This window comes from Sceloporus occidentalis, unplaced genomic scaffold (genome assembly GCF_023333645.1).
Source record: "Sceloporus occidentalis isolate IW3139 unplaced genomic scaffold, rSceOcc1.0.p SCAF_134, whole genome shotgun sequence".
Lineage (NCBI taxonomy): Eukaryota > Metazoa > Chordata > Lepidosauria > Squamata > Phrynosomatidae > Sceloporus > Sceloporus occidentalis.
The window spans coordinates 690,230-709,985 of NW_028317114.1; the positions used below are offsets into that span (position 1 = coordinate 690,230).

The window sequence follows — 19,756 nt, forward strand, 5'->3', positions numbered from 1 at the left end:
GCACAAGAGGAGGGATCGTTGCAAGCACCCTCTATACGCAGGTGTTCGGGGATGCCGGCACTCGGATGGTTCGGGTAAGTGCCGAGTACCCGCTAGGCTCTCTGTTGTGGGTCATGACAGCTGGAGATAAACACACAAAACAAAGGTAGAAAATACACAAACCTGGCCACAGTTGGGGACCTGGAATCTTAAGTATAATAGCCCATGGTGTGATGGTAAAGAAGAAATTTGGATCCAAAATATTAGCCCATCATCTAGCTGGCAATGCCAATGTGCATTAGGAAAAGGGCAGGTAGAAGTACACAGGATTTTCCATACAAAAAATACCAAAGAATTGTTTCTCAGTTAAATAAGACTGCCACAGTAGAAGCAAGGCAGGTGTTATTTCCTGCTTACAACACTTAAAACATGTATTTATCGTACCTCCATCTGATATACAAGTATAACCACAATCCCAAGACAATATAGACAGCCATTTTTACAAAATTTTTACAGGCAAAAGGTAATGTAAACCATGTAAAAAGCTACAGTTTTTTGCCTCACCATTAAAGAATGGCTATGACTACCAAGCAGAGAATATGGACACTCCACCTTACTCCGTTGGAGAACCCTTATTACCAGTCCGGCGCTAGTCTGATTAGTGCTCATGTGCATCTCCATCTGCTACCCCCGGCAAGGGCCATACCTCCAAGGCAAGTTCATAAAAAGAACATTACCTCCACCCAAAATAAAACAAAGTATGCTCTATACCATCCTGCAAGCCACTCAAAGTGATATCAAGACCTATGGGGTTCAAGTGTCATCTACCAGCTCCCTGTGTCTGAGAACTACACCGGAGGTGGATCTAGACATCGGTAACTTTCATATTCCACCTAACATTGAGACACAATGCAAGCTTGAGACAAAACTCTTTATTGTGTTTCCACCAGGTAAAACCCCCAAAAGTGTGATAAGCAAATCTTAGAAAAATCACACTCACTTGGAGGAGAGCTGTTTGCAACAGGAAGCCTTATGGCCACGCTTCGCACTGTCAGCCTGGTAGCCTCCTTATCAGAGTTGCCAGACTGAGGAGCATGAGCTGCAGCCATCTTGACAGTGAGGAGTGCCTGTGGTGAGTAGCAGAGGTGAGGCATTTGAGCTCCATGACTGATGTCACAAACCCTGCCCCCTCCTGGTTTGGTAGCCCACGGTAGCCACTCTCCGCCGTGTGGAATGATGAGAATCTCTATGACGCAGCCTTGCAAGCCTGGATGTGCTCTGTAGTGCAGCCTGTGTAGGGATCTAGAGGGGACAGCATGTGTAGGTATGTGTTGGTGAGGCAGCCTGTCCAGGCCTATTTTGAGGAAAAGCAACCTGTGCAGGTCTGTGCTCATAAAAAAGCACAATGGCAAGAACAGGGGGAGTTTATCTAAGTTTATGTTTATCTATGTTATTGCAGTTCTGTGGCTATATGAGGCTATGTTTTACAATAATAAAATGTTAATTCTTGCTGTACTCAATTGAAGGTAGCTGTGTCTACTAATTGGGTACACATAGCAGGGTTCCAAGGTGTGCATGCTGACTGGTGGTTTCAGGGACAACAGGAGGATACATCTGGGTGATCTCTGGAAATTTCTACAACTCTCTTGGTGAACCCTTTACATGCGCTCTCCAAAGAATGCTCCAGGGTGCGCTATCCAAAGACCACTCCAGGGGTGCGCTATCCGGAGTCCGCTCCAGGGTGCCCTATCCGGAGTCCGCTCCGGGATGCGCTATGCGGAGTCCGCTTGAATGAAAAAACGAGAAGAAAACTGGTCAGAGAGCCTTACAAGAGGCCTACTGCAACATTAAAGGGACTGCAGGAATTTCTGATAAGTACTGGCTGTGTTCTACATGTGACAACAATCTCCCTTATTCTTCATATGAATGGGCTATGGGGTAGGGTGGTAAAATGGAAGCCTTTTCTTATGAAGAAAAACATCCAAGCCCAGCTGAAGTTTGCAAAAACAAACATCAAGTCCCCCAAAAGCACGTGGAAAATGTGTTATGGTCTGATGACACCAAGGTTGAACTTTTTGGCCATAATTCCAAAAGGTATGTTATGAACAATTCCAAATACCAGGCAATTTCGGCACAAAACCTTCAGGTGCCCATTAGGGAGATGAAGACGAAGAGGAAGTTCAGCACGACAATGACCCAAAGCACACATTCAAATCCACAAAGCATGGCTTCACCAGAAGAAGATTAACGTTTTGGAATGGCCCAGCCAGAGCCCAGACCTGAATCCAACTGAACATCTGTGGGGTGATCTGAAGAGGGCTGTGCAAAGGAGATGTCCTCGCAATCTGACAGATTTGGAGCGCTTTTGCAAAGAAGAGTGGGCAAATATTTCCACGTCAAGATGTGCCATGCTAATAGACTCCTACCCAAAAAGACTGATTGCTGTAATCAAATCAAAAGGTGCTTCAACAAAGTATTAGTTTAAGGGTGTGCACACTTATGCAACCAGGTTATCAGGGCCGGCCCTACAATGGAACCGAGTGGGGCACTTTGCCGCCCCAAGTGCTTTTTTTTTTTTTAAGCTGAGGAGAGAGAGGGGCACTCTCTCTGTGCCGGCTTGTAATGCTGAGCGCCGGAAGTGACGTCAATTTCCAGCGCTCAGCATTACAAGCCGGCACCGTGGCAGAGCAGGGAGACTCGCGGCAGGACTGTTTAACGGTAAGTACAAAGGGGGAGGGTAGATAATGGCGTCGGCGTAGTTTAAAATGACCCCCCGCGGCGTCGGCGGGGGGGGCGTCATTTTAAACTTCGTCCCAGGCGGCATTAAGTCTTGGGCCGGAGTTTTTATTTATTTTTTCCCTCAAAGATTTAGTTTCGTTTGCAATTGAATTGTTCACGTTATAGGTCACATTAAAGGTGGAAAAAGTTCTGGCATGATTTATCTTTGTCTAATTCTTTAAAATCACAAGAACCTGCCAACAGGGGTGTTTAGACTATTTATATCCACTGTAGATCCAGCCTTGTGTGTCTTTGTTTGCCACGGGTATCCCCTGCAACAGGCTTCTACCCAACCTGCTTGCCCAAGTCCCGACTCGGGACAAAAGCTAGGGTGGTAAAGATTAGCCACAACTACCCTAGTCTACAATTTCTATGATGTTCATCCAGTAATGGCTGGCTGTATATCATAGGAGCTGTATTCAACAACAAAAAAGGTTAGTGTGTAATGTAGGCCATCACAACCTCTGTTTATAACTACAATTCCCATGAAGTTCAGCTATATAAGTAGGTAGAACTCACAACTTACTCAGCTAGACCTCAAGAAAGCTGAAATATTTGTTTTTATGATTTGTTTACAACTTGTTTTCTAGCTGTTCAAAAATACTGAAAAGACTGCTGATGAAAAATAAGACAACACAGCTTACCAAACACTGCATTTCACTGAATGATCGGATGTCAAAACACCTATAAAGCACAAGCAGAAATAAAACCTTTTGCAAGATCTCCAGCTCTGTTCACCATTGTTCAGTTTGCAAGATGCAATGACCTTTTTGCAGTTTCACCGGTAGAGCTAAGGAATTAGTTTTGGGAGACCTCAGGCATGTACTTGCAGCTACTGACATTAGTGTATAATTAGTAGCCCACTATCAATTGAGAAAAGAGCATTATCACCTGAGGCTACTGCTTTTTTCCCTAAACAAGAGATGGAAAATCCAAGATACACCAGCACTTGAAGCAAATGCTTCAACATAATGGTGCCCAGAACTTCCCCGGGTTAGATATGACTAATACATTCCTTTTTTAATCACGCTGCATGATGTTTGGTCTTCTAGATACGGCTTATATTTTTGACATAGTTAGACCTTCCAAAACCATCTTTTTCATCATATTCCTCCAAAAATAATTCTACAGTCTAAATCCAAAAATATTAGTTATGTTTCTTTTGTGAGCAAAAAATTTTTGCTTTTTAAAATTTTTGTTCACAGATTTACAAGCAGAAACACTCAAGAGCAAGAACATAGGATCGACTACACAATTTTACATGAACAAAATCGCTTGTTTTTTTGTAATATATATACCAATGCTAATTGGATTTTTGTTCATGTAAGATCATGTAGTTGATGTTTTAGGTATATACTATTCCAAATCTTCTGATTTTATTGTTGCAGTGTGTACTTCATAGTTGGTAGAGGAACCCCTGCCACCCGAAGAAGTCCTCAGTTGGCATCAACAATTCCAGCCAGCAGTACCCACTGCACAATCTTTTCCCAGACAATAGACCTTTACTAGGCCTCCATGAGTAAGTATAGGGGATGTAGCCTCTCAGATCATTTATGAACAAATTGTAAACTGAAAGTGCACGTATCAGTATAAGTTCTAACAGACCTTATATGTAGTTTATGAACAATGTTCCATCTAATTTTTCTTAGTTGGCGTGCGCAGAAAATTTCTCTTGTGCAAAAATTTTCACAGAGCAAAAATTTTGTGCGCACAATATCCGCGCTGCATAAAGTTTCAAAAAAATTATTATTATTTTTCTTTTTTTGGGAAAAACTGTTGTGCGCACAATTTTTGGACGTGTGCGCTCTCTAAAAAAACTATGTGCGCGCGCACAAGCGCACAGCTTAGAGGGAACACTGTTTATGAACCATAATTTTTAAGCAATATATAGATTTTTTTTAGATGTAGATGGTTCCTGGTGCTCAAGGCTCCATCACAATGTTACCTAACTAAATTGCTGCAAACGTAGAAAGCATGGGCGTTAACACAATCTACAGAGGTGCATTGCGTCCTCCATTTACTTGTTTCATGTGCAGCTACTGCTACAAATCAGTTAGCAAATACAAATGACTTTATCATGGTAAGTTCTAGGGTGCAGAGCAAGCGAGAAGACACACTGATTATGAGTTCCACAAATAGTGCAATTAAAGTTTTATTTGGAGCAAGCATTTTGCGTTTTACATCTGAAAACCATCTCGAGAGGATGGAGAATAAACACAAGAAAACCTGCAAGCTAAAATTCCAGATACAAAAGACTAAAACATATTTAGTGCCGTCTTCTAGGGCCAGAAATGTAGGCTAGGTGAAAAGGAGGAGAGTGCCCTAGATGTGAGGGGAGTGCCCAAGAAATCAAGACCAGTTGACCAACTACTTACCTATGCATTCCCGCAGAACTTGTGTAGAGCCCTTCTCTTCATTGCAGTTTACACTCTCTGTGGAAGCTGCTGCTCTGCTACTGCAGGGCAACATAACGCATCTTACATGACCCTGCTGGTTATGTGACAAAGAGAATTCAAAATTCACATAAATTTGTGATAAAAATTGGGTGGTTGAAGAGGAAGTATGACAGTAGGAGAGGACTGCTTGGGAAAAGATGACTTGATCATAGAGAGGGTAATATGGAGAACTCTGGGTTGATCTTGCAGGTGAAGATGATGGATGGCTTTTTAGAATGCTAGTGGAGTTTATAAGGAAGATATACAAGGTTGGAGCGCATGTACATGAGGGAAAAAACAAAAACAACAATAGTGTAATATGTAAAAATCAAAAGAAATATATAGTGTATAAGAACCACTCACAAGTGGGCTGGATTAGGCAAGCTCATCGGAAAATCAATGGTGAAAAAGGAAATCTTGAATGCTGTGAATACAAAATGGGCCAAGATGGTGCAGTATCTTCAATGATCAGATGTAAAAAACACGAGATGTACATCTGATCATTGAAGATACTGCACCATCTTGGTCCATTTTGTATTCACAGCATTTAAGATTTCCTTTTTCACCATTGATTTTCCGATGAGCTTGCCTAATCCAGCCCACTTGTGAGTGGTTCTTATACACTATATATTTCTTTTGATTTTTACATATTACACTATTGTTGTTTTTGTTTTTTCCCTCATGTACATGTGCTCCATTTTTTGCTGTTTGTTCGTATATACACCTTGAGCAAGAGTGTTTGTTTGGAAGCTGCTTACATTGAGGGGAAGTATTTATTTGTTTTATTTTCAAGTGAGATTTTGTGTTTTTCTTTATTTTCACTAGATATACAAGGTTATATGCTTCTCTGAATAGGTATGTTTTTATTGAAGGTTCACAATTAGAGCCAACAGAAGGGATTCTAGACAAGTGGTTCAGCATGGGTGATATCTTGAATATGCAAGAGGTAATAACGGTAGAAGAGATGCGGAGGACATGGGAGTAACAGATAGCAGTTAGGTGAATACTGGATATAGCATTACAGAGTTGTTAAGGACTCTATAGGTCAGGGTCAAGAGTGACACCAAGGTAGTGAATTTAGTCTGCTGGGTGGATTGTAGAACTGTCAACAGTGATCAAGATGTCAGCAACTGTGGAAAAAGGAAATGATAGAATAACTAGACACTCACTCTTCAGGTAATAGGATTCAAAAAAAGATGCAATTCCCGAAACAAAGGCAAGGCAAGCTAGAAGAGAGAGTGAACGGTCAGCAGAGGAAACTTAAATTATTGTGCCATCAGCGTATGAGTCTTGCTGGAAACCAAAGGAAGATATAAGTTGCCCAAGTGAAGAGATTTTGATGGAGCAAAGTAGAGGCTCTAGAGCTGAGCCCTGAGGAACAGGGTTGTCTCAGTAAAGTTTTGTGAATGGATGCCAGATTGTAGAAGGTCAAAAAAATGAGCTAAGTAATTATAGGTTAAGCATTCCAGTTTATAGGCCAAAGTAGAAGTGGCAGAGGTTTGATTGGGATGCAAAAGAAGGCTTCTATAAAATGTGAGAGGTTATAGCATGTTTGAAGGGGGATGGAAATATACACCAATGGAAAGAAAGAGAAGTTAAAGAGATGGGTTACGGTAGGTGTCAGGACACTAGAAATAAATGGTAGGAGTTATGAGGGAATAGGGTTAAGTGGGCAGATGGGTGGGTGGGAGTACAAGAGGGCATCCAAAACCATTCTAAGGCTGAAATGACTGAAGCAGCTAAGAGTGGCTGATGGAAAACGGAAGGGCTTAGTTACAGTGTAGTTTGCATCATAAGGCTATTCCTGTAGTAAACTATTTTATTTTTAAATGGGTAGCTTTTACAAAATTAAAAGGCCAACCTACAAAAACAGCAAAAAATTAGGTAATCTTCCCTATTAGCAGAGAATTGTAAAATTATTACTGGTTGGGAAGTGTCAGGGACTGGGTCCATACAGACAACTGTAATGACCCAGAGCGCCCAAAGATGGTGTTCAGGAGTTGTTGCGCAGTAGCGGAGTTGGACAGGGCCTGGTGCAGGGCAACTACACTCTCCCGAGTGTTGAGCACCTAGGGTTGCGCGGCCACATACCAGGGCCCAGGGGGACAGAGCGAGCAAGGAGAAAAGAGCAAGGAACAGGGAGACCGAGCAAGAAACATAGCACAGGACACAACAAAGCACAGGGAACAAGGAACACAAGGGATGGAGTGAGGAGCCGAGATCCTCAGATGCTTCTCTTTTAAGCAAGGATAAAATATCTTAAACTGGGACATCGGGAGAGGAGAGAGGAACCGAAATCCTCAGATGATTCAGGGAAAGAGGCCAAAGGCACATACAAGACTTACACACATTAATACAGGAAGAAGCATGTGTTTATATACAGCTGTGCAAGTCAATGGAGGATGCCACGCATTATCCAACCACTTGGGGCTGCTGGTGTATGGGAGTATATATACACGCTTTTATGCAACCATTTTGCAATCTGCAACCATAAGACAAAGAGAAAATTACTTTTATTTCTGTATGTATTTTGTATGAGATTCAACCCACATGCCATCCACAGAAACTCTAAAGTGATATGCCCTTGCAATATTGGTTAGTATGCAAATAGTTTTTTTTATTTCAGTTAACACTTTACTGTGCATAGGACATCTTAGTGAATAGGTCAAAAAACGAAATAAGACAGAGGGAAAATATGGTCTGAAAATATGGTGTTCAGATTGTACAAATACATTAACATCCTTGGACCTTAGGGGGTTAAATAATTATTAGGCTTGAGCATTATTTTTTTACCACCATTCTTAGAAAGATAAATCTTGCTTCTTTAGAAGTAAACTTGCTTCTCTTAGTGTATTTGGTTTTATTTGTGGAGTTCTCATGGATGGTCCTAAGGAAAAGAGAGTATGTTTTGGGGTTTATTTAATTTTTTCATATGGGTATTGATTTTTTAGTGTGTTGATGGCTGGGGAAGGTGACATTATTTTGTTTCTCTTTGTTTTTTCCTTTTTTCTTATATTTTAATGCAAACATCCCCCCTGATTTGATTCAAGGTTTAATTAGGTTGAACATTTAAGAATCAATAGACCCTACTTTAGTCTCCATTTTTCCTTAAATGCTCTCAGAAATACCCCTAGTCTTATATTCAGAGGTTTGACTGCAAGACTAAGATCCAGATCCCCAGCAGCGCTGCAGGGGACCTGGAGCCTCCTCTCTGGCAATCAGTGGACGTCTGCACGATGATTGCAGACAACCTCAGCTGCTTCCATTCACTTCCACCGGGGCTTCTGTGATGGAGCCCTGGTGGAACCACCAGCTGCCCCCACGAGACACCAGGGACTGGCATAGCTGGGGGGCAGAGTGGCAAGTCTGGTGGTAGATGTGCATAACTGCGGGCAGATGTGCATAAATGGGGGGGCAGGTTGGCAAATAAAAAGAAATAAAAAAAAGAAGTGCATTTGTATCAATCATAGTTTTTATTAAATATGAAAAAATAGTTTCCATGTGAATTAATATTTACTATAGGGTAGTCTTATATTCAGGCTTTTTCTTTTTTCCCTAAATTAATATTCAAATTTTGGAGGGTAGTCTTATAATCAGGGTTATAATCAAGCAAATAGGGTATTTTACTGTGCTCGTGGTGGGCAACACTCAGAGGTGGTTACGAAGAGGGAGCACATTTGGGAACCCTGGTTTTATTACCAATTTTTAGGATCAGGATTTACCCAGCCGCGGCTATGTAACTACCTTTTCTATACAGCATTGCAGGGGTTAAGGGGAGCGGAATTCCGTAGGTTCGCTGTCAGGAGTTAAATGCTCTGAAAAATACTGCTCGTTTTATAATCCGACCTGGATGCAGGGGACCCGGATATTCCTCTTTGACAGCCGGTGGGGGATGTCTGTGCGATGCTACTGTGCCTCCTCTACTGTCCTCCACTTCTGCCGGGGCTTCTATAATGGAGCACCAGCACCTTCAGTGGCTTCGCCATAGAAGCCCCGAGGGAAATATCGGCAAGCACAGCGCAGGAGGATCTGCCTCAGCACTGCAGGGGACCCGGATCATTTTCTCTTGCAGCCGGTGGGCGTCTGTGCGATGCACGCAGACATCCTCCACTACTGCCAGCATTTCCACTGGGGCTTCTATGATGGAGCACCGGTGTCACATGACCTTCCGGTGCTCAGTCATTGAAGCTCTAGCGAAAGTGTGCCCAGAAGCAGAGGTTGTCTACGCACATCGCACAGATGCTCACCGGCTGCCCCTACTAGACACCAAGGAGTCTGGAGCACAGCGGGTCAGTCATGCATATCAGGGGGGAAGAGGGGCATATCTGGGGGTATAGGGCATATCTGGGGGGTTAATCAAGGGCAAAGTGGTATGTAGGGGGTTTAAGGCATATTTGGGGGGCAAAGGGGCATATTTGGGGGGCAGAGGGGCATATCTGGGGATATAAGGCATATCTGGGGCAGCAGATTGGCATATAGGGGGTTATAAGGCATATCAGGGGGGCACAGTGGCATATACGGGGTATACGGCATATTCAGGGGGACAGAGTGGCATATTTGGGGGTTATAGGGCATATCAGTGGGTATAAGGCATATAGGGTATGTGGCATATCTGGGAGGCAGTGTGGCAAGCCTGGGCTCAAATGTGCATAACTGGAGGGGCAGGTTGGGAAATAAAAACAAGAAAGCATTTTTCTCAAAAGTTTTTTTATTCTGCTGTTTGTTTTTAACATCCTGTTTGTTTATTAAATTATTTTAAATAAATAAAAAAATTACATTTATTTTTTTATCCGATTAATCGAAAAAATAATCATTAGTTGCAGCCCTAATAAAAACTGCAAACATATATTGACTGTAAACAGTGGCGTCGCTACAGGGGGGCAAGGGCCTAGGATATTCCTTGCCCCCCCTGTTGCCCCCCCGCGCAATGACGCGATGACGTCACCGCGCAACTTTATTAATAACTGACAATTGTCCGTTAAAGCGGTATGGGGGCATGCTGCTTAGATGCCTGTATCTCAGTATATAGCTTGTAAAAAAAAGAATTAAAAAGTTTAAGTATTCTAGCTAAATGATCACTGTGGTAGCCAATGTTACCACAGCGATCATATAGCTGTAAAAAGTCACATTCCCTTTTTAAAAATGGCCGATACTAATTTTTAATCCCATGATCCCTTTGATCATGGGGTTAAATTTAGCCAACGGTAGAGGGAGACAATTTTTGAAATCCTGATGAACTGCAAATATTATTAAAATCAGCCATTTAGCCTGTGTGGTACGTGAGTAACCATCTCATCCCTGGAGCTCCTTGCATTTTTACTGCAAAACTTATTTTTGCTGTAAAAATGATTTTTTTTTTCTCCCTTTACCATCATTTCTTTGGGATTGTAAGGGGAAAGAATGGTGTGTGTGCTTCTGTGAGTGAATGGAGATATGAAAGGCGTGTGAATGATCAGTAATTAGGGTTGAAGCCTTGACGTGGCATTACTGCTCATGTAGGAACTTAAATTATGGCACAAAAAGTACACATTTGCAATAACTACACCCCTTGGCGCATCAAATGATGGGCTGTATGTGTTTCTAGTACAAACCTGAGTGCGCTAGACACAAATGAACATGTCGCTATGGATAGAAAAAACATATTTTCTAGCCAAAGCAACATATTCCATCATTATTTGTGCACTCAACTTTTGTCCTCTTAATACATGTAGCCCCTCATTTGAAGCTCCAAGGGGCGTAGTTTCTTAAAATAGATGAATTGTCTGAGTGAGGGAGAGCATGAGTTAATGTGTGGATGAATTGTCTGAATGAGGGAGAGCATGAGTTAATGTGTTTGTGTGTATCATAGATGTATAATTGTGGAAGGGCAAAGATGGCACTAGCAGGATGTTTGAGCCTTGGGGACCAAGATGGCACAGGCCGGGTGTATATGGGACAAAGATGGCAAATCGTATGTGTGTTATCTGGGTGCTGGCCAGGTTCTACGTGGACAGTGTGGACGCCAGGGCTTGCTTTGGGGTATGCAACCTGTGATCTATGCCTGTAATTTAGGGGGTTTTAAATATACCTTTAATGCTGTGTTTTTATGTGAATTCCAATTGATCTGTACCTGCAAAGCTGGGTTTCTGTGTTATTCTCTAGATCCATATCTGCTATGCTATGTTTCCATACATTATTTATGTATACCTGCAAATACAGGGTTTATATGTCTTGTTCAGTTGATTAATACCTGCAATGCTGTTTCCATGTATTTATTTGATCTATACCTGCGATGCTACGTTTCATATATTATTATTGTATACCTGCAAATACAGGATTTGTATGTCTGATTCTATTTATTTGATATATACCTTCAGTGCTGAGATCACAAGTGAATTTCAATTGATCTATACATGCAAAGCTGGGTTTGTGTGTTAATGTGTTGATCTATACCTGCTACCGGCAGCAGGGTCTAATATTTATATATATATATATATATTTATATATATATCGGCAGCAGGGACTAATATTAATATATATCGGCAACTGGGGCTAATATTAATATATATGGGCAGCAGGGGCTAATATATATATATCAGCAGCAGGATCTAATATTAGGCCCTGAAATCATTTAGTGCAAAAGTTAAGGTATTGTGTTGTTTAAAGGATTTCAAGGATTAGTTTTACTAAATTGTGGCTTCAGGCTTCCCATGTTGAATGATCAAGTATTGTATTGTCCAATGATACAAAAGTATCATTCCATAGCACATTACTTTTGGCTATACATATATATATATATGTTTTTTCAGTGGTATGATTTAATGGTGGGAATTATTAATGCCCCCCAGTTTGACTGTGGTATCTTGTGTGCCCCCCTATATACTGTTTCTAGAGTCGCCACTGACTGTAAAGCTCTTCACAGCCTGGGTGAACAGACACATTCTCCTAGGAGTTGGGGATCTGCTTATTATAGCGTGCTTAGTAGCAGGGGCGGGCTGGGCCGGGGGGCAGGGGGGCAATTGCCCCCCAAAATCTAATCTAAACGGTCGCTGGGTGCTGATGCCGCCGGCCGGTGCTACTATGATACTTTTTTTTTTTACTTACTTACTATGGCAAGCGGCAAGCCGATCCTTTAAAAAAAGGTATTAAAGCAGAGCCGGCCGGAAGCATCAGCACCCAGCGGCCGTGTGCGATGGCCGCCTAGTGATGGGAGCAGTGCCAGTGTGAGGGTTGAAAGCTCCGCCCCCTCGCACGGAGCTTTCACCCCTCACGCTGCTCCCATCACTATGCGGCCAATCCAATCTAAACGGCCGATGTGTGCTGCTGATGCCGCCGGCCGGCGCTACTTTAATTTTTTTTTTTTATTTAATATGGCAAGCCGGATTGGCTTGCCATAATAAATAAAAAAAAAAAAAAAGTATTAAAGAAGCTCCGGCCGGCGGCATCAGCAGCACACATCGGCCGTTTAGATTAGATTGGCCGCCTAGTGATGATGGGAGCAGCGTCAGGAGTGAAAGCTCCGCCCCCTCGCGCTCAGACTGCTGGAGCACCGGATGTTAGTGACACAAAGTAGAAACGGCAGTCTGCAGCTACGAGGAGACGGAGGCCTAGACGAAGAAGTGGAAGAAGGTTATTAAACCAATCTTTGTACAAATTATATATTATTCTTTTGTATTCGGTAAAAAAAAAAAAAAAAGGTAGTGTCACCTCTGTCCCCAATTAACCCCTCCCAGTGTCACCTCTGTCCCCTTTCAGCTCCCCCCCTTATGAAAAATGACTGCAGTTTTTTCTGAAGTAATACTGCAGTTTTTTGGACATGAAAAAACTGCAATACTGCACATTTACTGCAGTTTTACTGCATTTGTACTTCACTGTACTGCAGTTTTACTGCACTTTTTTTTTTTATATTGCAAACCTACAGTTGTGCTTCAATGTACCGCAGCTTTATTGCATTTGTACTTCCGTACAAAAATAACTGCAGTACAACTGCAGTACAGTGAAGTACAAATGCAGTAAAATTGCAGTAAATGTGCAGTAATACTGCAGTAAAAGTGCAGTATTGCAGTTTTTTCATGTCCAAAAAACTGCAGTATTACCTCAGAAAAACTGCAGTAATTTTTTCGTAAGGGCCATGTTATTGCTGTCCCCCATCAGCCCCTCCCAGTGTCACCTCTGTCCCCTTTCAGCCCCCCCATGTCATTACTGTCCCCATTCAGCTCTCCAGTGTCACCTCTGTCCCCAATCAGCCCCTCCCAGTGTCACCTCTGTCCCCTTTCAGCCCCCCATGTCATTACTGTCCCCATTCAGCTCTCCAGTGTCACCTCTGTCCCCAATCAGCCCCAACCAGTGTCACCTCTTTCCCCAATCAGCCCCCCCATGTCATTACTGTCCCCATTCAGCTCTCTAATATCACCTCTGTCCCCAATCAGCCCCTCCCAGTGTTACCTTTGTCTGCATTCAGCACCCCCATGTCATTGCTGTCCACATTCAGCTCCCCAGTGTTACCTGTGTCCCCAATCATACCCTCCCGGTGTCACCTCTGTCCACAATCAGCCCCTCCCAGTGTCATTACTATCCCCATTCAGCCCCCCATGTCATTACTGTCCCCATTCAGCTCTCCAGTGTCACCTCTGTACCGATTCAGCCCCCCATGTCATTGCTGTCCCCATTCAGCTCTCCAGTGTCACCTCTGTACCGATTCAGCCCCCCATGTCATTGCTGTCCCCATTCAGCTCACCAGTGTCACCTCTGTCCCCAATCAGCCCCTCCCAGTGTCACCTCTGTCCCCATTCAGCCCCCCGTGTCATTACTGTCCCCATTCAGCTCTCCAGTGTAACCTCTGTCCCCATTCAGCCCCCCATGTCATTACTGTCCCCATTCAGCTCTCCAGTGTCACCTCTGTCCCCATTCAGCCCCCCATGTCATTACTGTCCCCATTCAGCTCTCCAGTGTCACCTCTGTCCCCAATCAGCTCTTCCAGGGAATTAATATTTGAGAGTGTATGGGCCCACTTGATCCTGGTAGGGTACTCATATTAGCCTTAAAAACACTTTCCCTGCTGCTGTGTACTATACGTCCCATAATTTTCAGCCAGTATCATAGGGGACATTTACCTGGCTGAGCATCAGGGGGACATTAGGTTTTGCGTTTTTTTTACTATCCTTTGTCGCTATTAAATTTACTTATGTTAAACCACATTTGAATCATATTTGTATTTTTATAATCAATATGCTTTAGAAAATCAGGAAAAGATGGGCTGATTCGGTGGCACAATGGGCGACTTGACTTGACTTGCCCCCCAGGCCTTGGGCTGCCAGCCCTCCCCTGCTTAGAAGAAATGAGGCAGGGTTCCCCCCACGGATTACAAATACTCCACGGAACTCCATTCATTTCAACTATTTGCGATCCTTTTAAACAAGCTCACTTGGAGTAGAAAGAGGGCGCTACTGACAGATCACCTTTCATCTTGTAATCAACGCGGAGAGAGCTGATCATGTCCTGATCGGTTGAGCATAAGCGATCAGAATGAGAAACCCCTCTGATTAATTGACGGGGAATCGCGACATCATTTCCTCTGCTCGTGGATAATGAGAAATCTATCAGCTATTCACATTTCTGCTTGCACCTGGCTCTGTTCATCACATGTGATCTGTGGGGGATTCGTGGAGTCACCAAAGCAGCAAGTAGCATGACATCAGTTGAGGGCACTTTAACTCACTGAAATATTCATGGTATTGCAATAGGAACTGGGAGCTCTTAAAGGGATCAGCTGCACAGCTGTCACCGTCCAATCGAAGCCCTGTTTTATTTGCGATCTCTGTGCGAGGCTGAGGAGGTGAAGCTTCTATACGGAACCTGCTGTCCTCAGGTGCGGAGGAAAGACAGAGCGATCAAAAGGAGAATGGCAAACTAAAACACGGGAGGACGAGGAGCTGCTTTTGTTTGGATCACTGTTCTTTTTCGTGAGGTACGAAGACAGCGTTATTGCTTCATAAAAGGGTGAAAAAGTTGCCCGTTAAGACAAAAGACCGTATTGCATGCACTTCCCGTGTGCCACCTTGGGGCTTGGAAGTTCCAATGAGAGTAGTGAGGAAGGGTGGCTGTGGATGTTATTTTTAGGGGTGGAGGGGACACCGGGTGGGAGGGAGAAGAGGGAGGGGGACTTGCAGGAGTGGAAGAGATTGGGGAATGGATCTTGCGAATTGAGGGCATGAATGATCCTTTTAGCACTGCGGAAGTTGGACTGTGATCTGCAAGGAATTAATAACTAGCAGGGGAGAATAAAAAGGAAGCATTTCCACCCTTGGGGGCACCTGAAGGTGCAAACAATTCCACTCCAGCATCCAAGTGCTGCAAGAACCGGCCCCCGACATCGCCTGCTCTCCTTCAAGGTACCGTGAAGTTTAGTATAATCCTCTTCAATAATCCACTCCATGTCTGATCATGAGGGAGATAGCCTCTCATTCACGATGTGAAAGGAATGAGCATGCAGAACGTCTCCAGACACCTGGATCTCGCATCTCTTATCTCTTGCTTCTAGATACTTATTTTGTTCGCTGCAGACTTAAATAACTACCTTAAGTGCCTCTATGTGGTGTTATTTGGTGCTCCAGCATGTTCTTTTTTTATAGGGAAACTTTTTGTAACGTTAAAACAAAAAATGATTGTTCTTTTCTAATTTTCTGTAGTTTTTTTAATCTATTTCAGTTGTATTTTATCCTTTTATTGAGTAAACATAGGAACATATGTACATATAAGTTACTTTACGTTTTGGAATCTCAGAGGTCTCTTCTTCATGCCATCTAAAGGCTCTATTAACCTTAGGCTGATAGAGTTATATCCATAGTCCTTGCACCATCAACACCTTTTATGTGTGTGTGTATATATATATATATATATATATATATATATATATATATATATATATATATGTGTGTTTGTATTTTTATATATTCAGGGGTATATATATATATATACACACAAGCACACATATACATAGAAAATGCTCTTAATCCTTAATTTTAATATCACTGGAAGTTAAGCTTAAATTGTTAATGTCCTGATTCATGGTGTGTTCTTACGTAGGATATTGTATAATAAATAATACCAAATAATTCAGTAATAGGTCATAGTAATTTTCAGCAAAAGGTGCTCTGCGTGATAACACCCACTCGGTTTATTCATGATCCTGATTAACAGTGCGTTTATAAATATTTAGGACTGCAGTTAAAAGCGTTCATTAAAGTGAAACGAAAGCACAGTGTTAATGCAGGTACCTGTACCCAGGTGACATGTTTAACCCCTTCAGTGCCAGAAGGGATGATCATGTACCTCCAAGACGTGAATTAATAGCTCTGTCTCTTATGGAGGGTCAAATCTTGTTTTGTTGACCAGCATTTCTATTTTGCTGATTATAAATGTGGCTTATTTTTATTGCACCTGTAAAAATTGTGCATCTGTATGTATAACATATGTAGATATTCACTGCTTTGTTAATATTGCAGTATTCTCCAATACTAATATTGTTATTGGAAATACTTGGCAGTGCCATAAAACACATGCGTAAAACACGCCTCTAGGTCTGTGATATATACAAAATTAAGGTTTTAATATCACATGGTTATATGCATTAGCCTGGATATATTTTTACGCTTCCCCTTGTGGACTCTGTAGGTGTGAAATTCATATGTTTGCCCCGTTTGTGGCCAAAATCTAACCACAGCGACAAGGCATTGTTATTCATATGATGCTGTTAGCGAAGTCCCAGTGAATCATAGTATAGTAACAGAATGCTTTGAATTTATAAGGACATCCCACACACAATCCTTTGGCTTGAATTTGGGTTCATTTACATCACTGATTTTTAATAATGATCTAGTAAACCCATTCTCTATCCAAGGAAATTGTGTTACCCCATTTTTTACACATAAGACTGAGGATGATCATGAAACGGGAAACTAGGTCCTCAATCAGGATCATCGGGTAGCTGTGTTGTTTTGATGTACATATGTAAACTAAAATCACCTCCCTAGCAAGTATTAGGACCCTTAAACTAATGGGCTACCGCTGCACAGGCTATTTTTTTTCTAAAGGGCAAAACTATATTGCGCACTCTGACATTGAAAGGGTTAAACCCTGTTATTTTTGTGTATTTTTTAAGCTCAGAATATTAACCGTTAAAACTGACTAATTGTGATACGCTGCATGTGTAGTAAAAATATGTAGTAATAATTCAGAAACAGCTGGAACACAACTACCTCCACTGGATGAACACTTTAATATTGTATCTGTAATGTTACTAAATGCCAAGAGGTATCTAGTGGAATGCTATACATGCAAACGTCGGCTATCAATTTACCGATCGGCATTTAACCATTCATTTTTTTCAGAGCTTTGAGGATCCACAACAGCTAACCTTTTTCTTGGCACATGTCCAATAACAATACAGATGGATGTAGTGTGTGATGAACTGATCAGCTGGAAATCGTCAGAGATTAAGCGCACCAACCTCTTAATACTTACCTTTTGCCCAAATACTAAATACTAGCTGGTGCTTTAATAGTAGTATTAAGCGAGAAGGGTCCTCCTTTCCACGTGCTTTGCTATGTCGAATCACCTTTTGTTTTATGTCAGATGTGCTGTTTGAAAATGGTTTTGCAGCATGCCAGTGCTTCCTAAATAAATGATGAGCAAAGCGATGAATGATAGTGTTACCTGTTGCTGGGGTGGTATTATTGTCCTATGACCAATTGTTGAGCTCTGGGGATGCCTTGTTGCTGTCCCTTTTCAGGTTATTGTGTCTCTGACTTTTTGGCTAAGATCAAGTGTAGCATCTGTTCCTATCGGTTTAATATCTGATACGTCCCCTATCTGGGGAGACCGAATATTAAATGGATTTTTAGAACAGGCAGACGGAAGAAGATCTTGCTCTGTCCAGGGTTGCCTAGTTTATGTAAAAAAGAAATTGTACGTGTCCTGGGAAAAATGGGGGCTATGGCAACTTTAACAAGTCCTAGGAGTCAGGGAGAGATGGGACTAAACGAAGAATTTACTAATATATGTAAAATGTAACTGTTCTTTTAAATCACCATCTAGAAAGGTGTGTAATCAACACTGGAACCTATAATATATCTCTAAATACTTAAAGTATATAAAACAGACAAGTGTAAATGTAGGCTTTGGCTATCAAGGGGCTATCAACTGTAATAATTGTAAGAGTGTTGTCTTTTTCCCTAGTGATATCTCACCTTTACATTACAGCCACAATCCAGATGTTACTCCAAATGAGAAAAAAAATGATTGTTAAAGTAAAAAAAAGGTGTTGGTTGCATCTTGTGTGTTTAGGCATTTCTCTCCAGATCAATTACCACTCGGTAGATCCCAGCAGCCAATTACTTCCCATGTGCGCAGTTTAACCCTTTTATCTGAAACGCAATGGTTATGTCTGATAAGCAACTAACATTGAATACGTTTCCGTAATATAATTTGTATTTCAATATAGAGTTATCATAAAAATCAGTATAATTTTTAATGCGTGTTACATAGGAGGGCAGCAGTGGTTGTTAGAGCCTTAAAGAAAAATAATAATAATAATAATAATAATAATAATAATTAAAAAAAAACATAGATCTTAGATATTTTAGATATTTTCTTCCACATACATTCTTATTTATGGATTTCCAAATATAAAAATACACCAAAAACACTCTAAGCATACATAGCAAAAAAAAGCATCTAAAAGGGCCCCTTTAATCAGAATGCAAAAGCCCCCGTTTTGGGCAATAGGGGGAACTCTACTGCCCTTCCTTCTCAAGAAGGGATCCTGTACTGGATCCTATATCTCAAGGTATCCATTCCTGACTATTATTATCACAAACTGTATTCCCATGACATATTCAATAAGTTTGTAATAAATATCATGTTACAATAAAGATTAAAAAATACAATCATTTATGCAATGATTACAATCTAAACTTAACTGTACAATGTGCTGCATTATATTTTGTAACATATAATTCAGCAATTCAGCAAACAAATAATAAACATACACTGTAGCAGACATTTCCCTATAGGAGAAAGACTCTTGCAAAGTGAGACCAGAGTAAATAAATCTGGCTTTTAAGAATATGCGCAAAAATGGAGTGTACAATGTGTTTATATTTTTGGGTGTAAATAACTTTTTTTTACACACACACACTCTAAGCTGTTTTTCGTGCAGGAGATGTGTTGTGGCGAACACATCATCCTGCACTTCATATACCTACCTCCAGTCCGTTCCAGCTCTGGATCGACGAGCACTGTGGGAGTCTGTTGAGAGATCTGTGAACATGCTCGGAGAACTTTCCTGCCACTGACTGGCTACTTTAAGCCCTCAGGCTCTGCATTGTCCCAGCTAGCCACTGCCATGTCTCCACCAGCCCATGTCTTGTCCACACCAGGCTGTGTATTGTCCCCTTCAGCCCCTACCATGTCCCCACCAGCCCCTGACACGTCCCTCGACACGTCCCCATGTATAATACACCCCAAATTAGGTGTGGCCTTACCTGGTGCTCTAGTGTATCGGCAACAGCATGTCCCGTCAGATG

General features: G+C 41.9%; 1 non-coding gene across 1 annotated transcript; it reads left to right on the plus strand.

Moving 5' to 3' along the window:
• The first annotated feature begins 17,964 nt into the window (after positions 1-17,964).
• LOC149281344 (U2 spliceosomal RNA) lies at positions 17,965-18,158 on the plus strand. Its single transcript, XR_016278049.1, has one exon. It is a non-coding gene; the product is annotated as a U2 spliceosomal RNA (small nuclear RNA).
• The last annotated feature ends 1,598 nt before the right edge of the window (positions 18,159-19,756 follow it).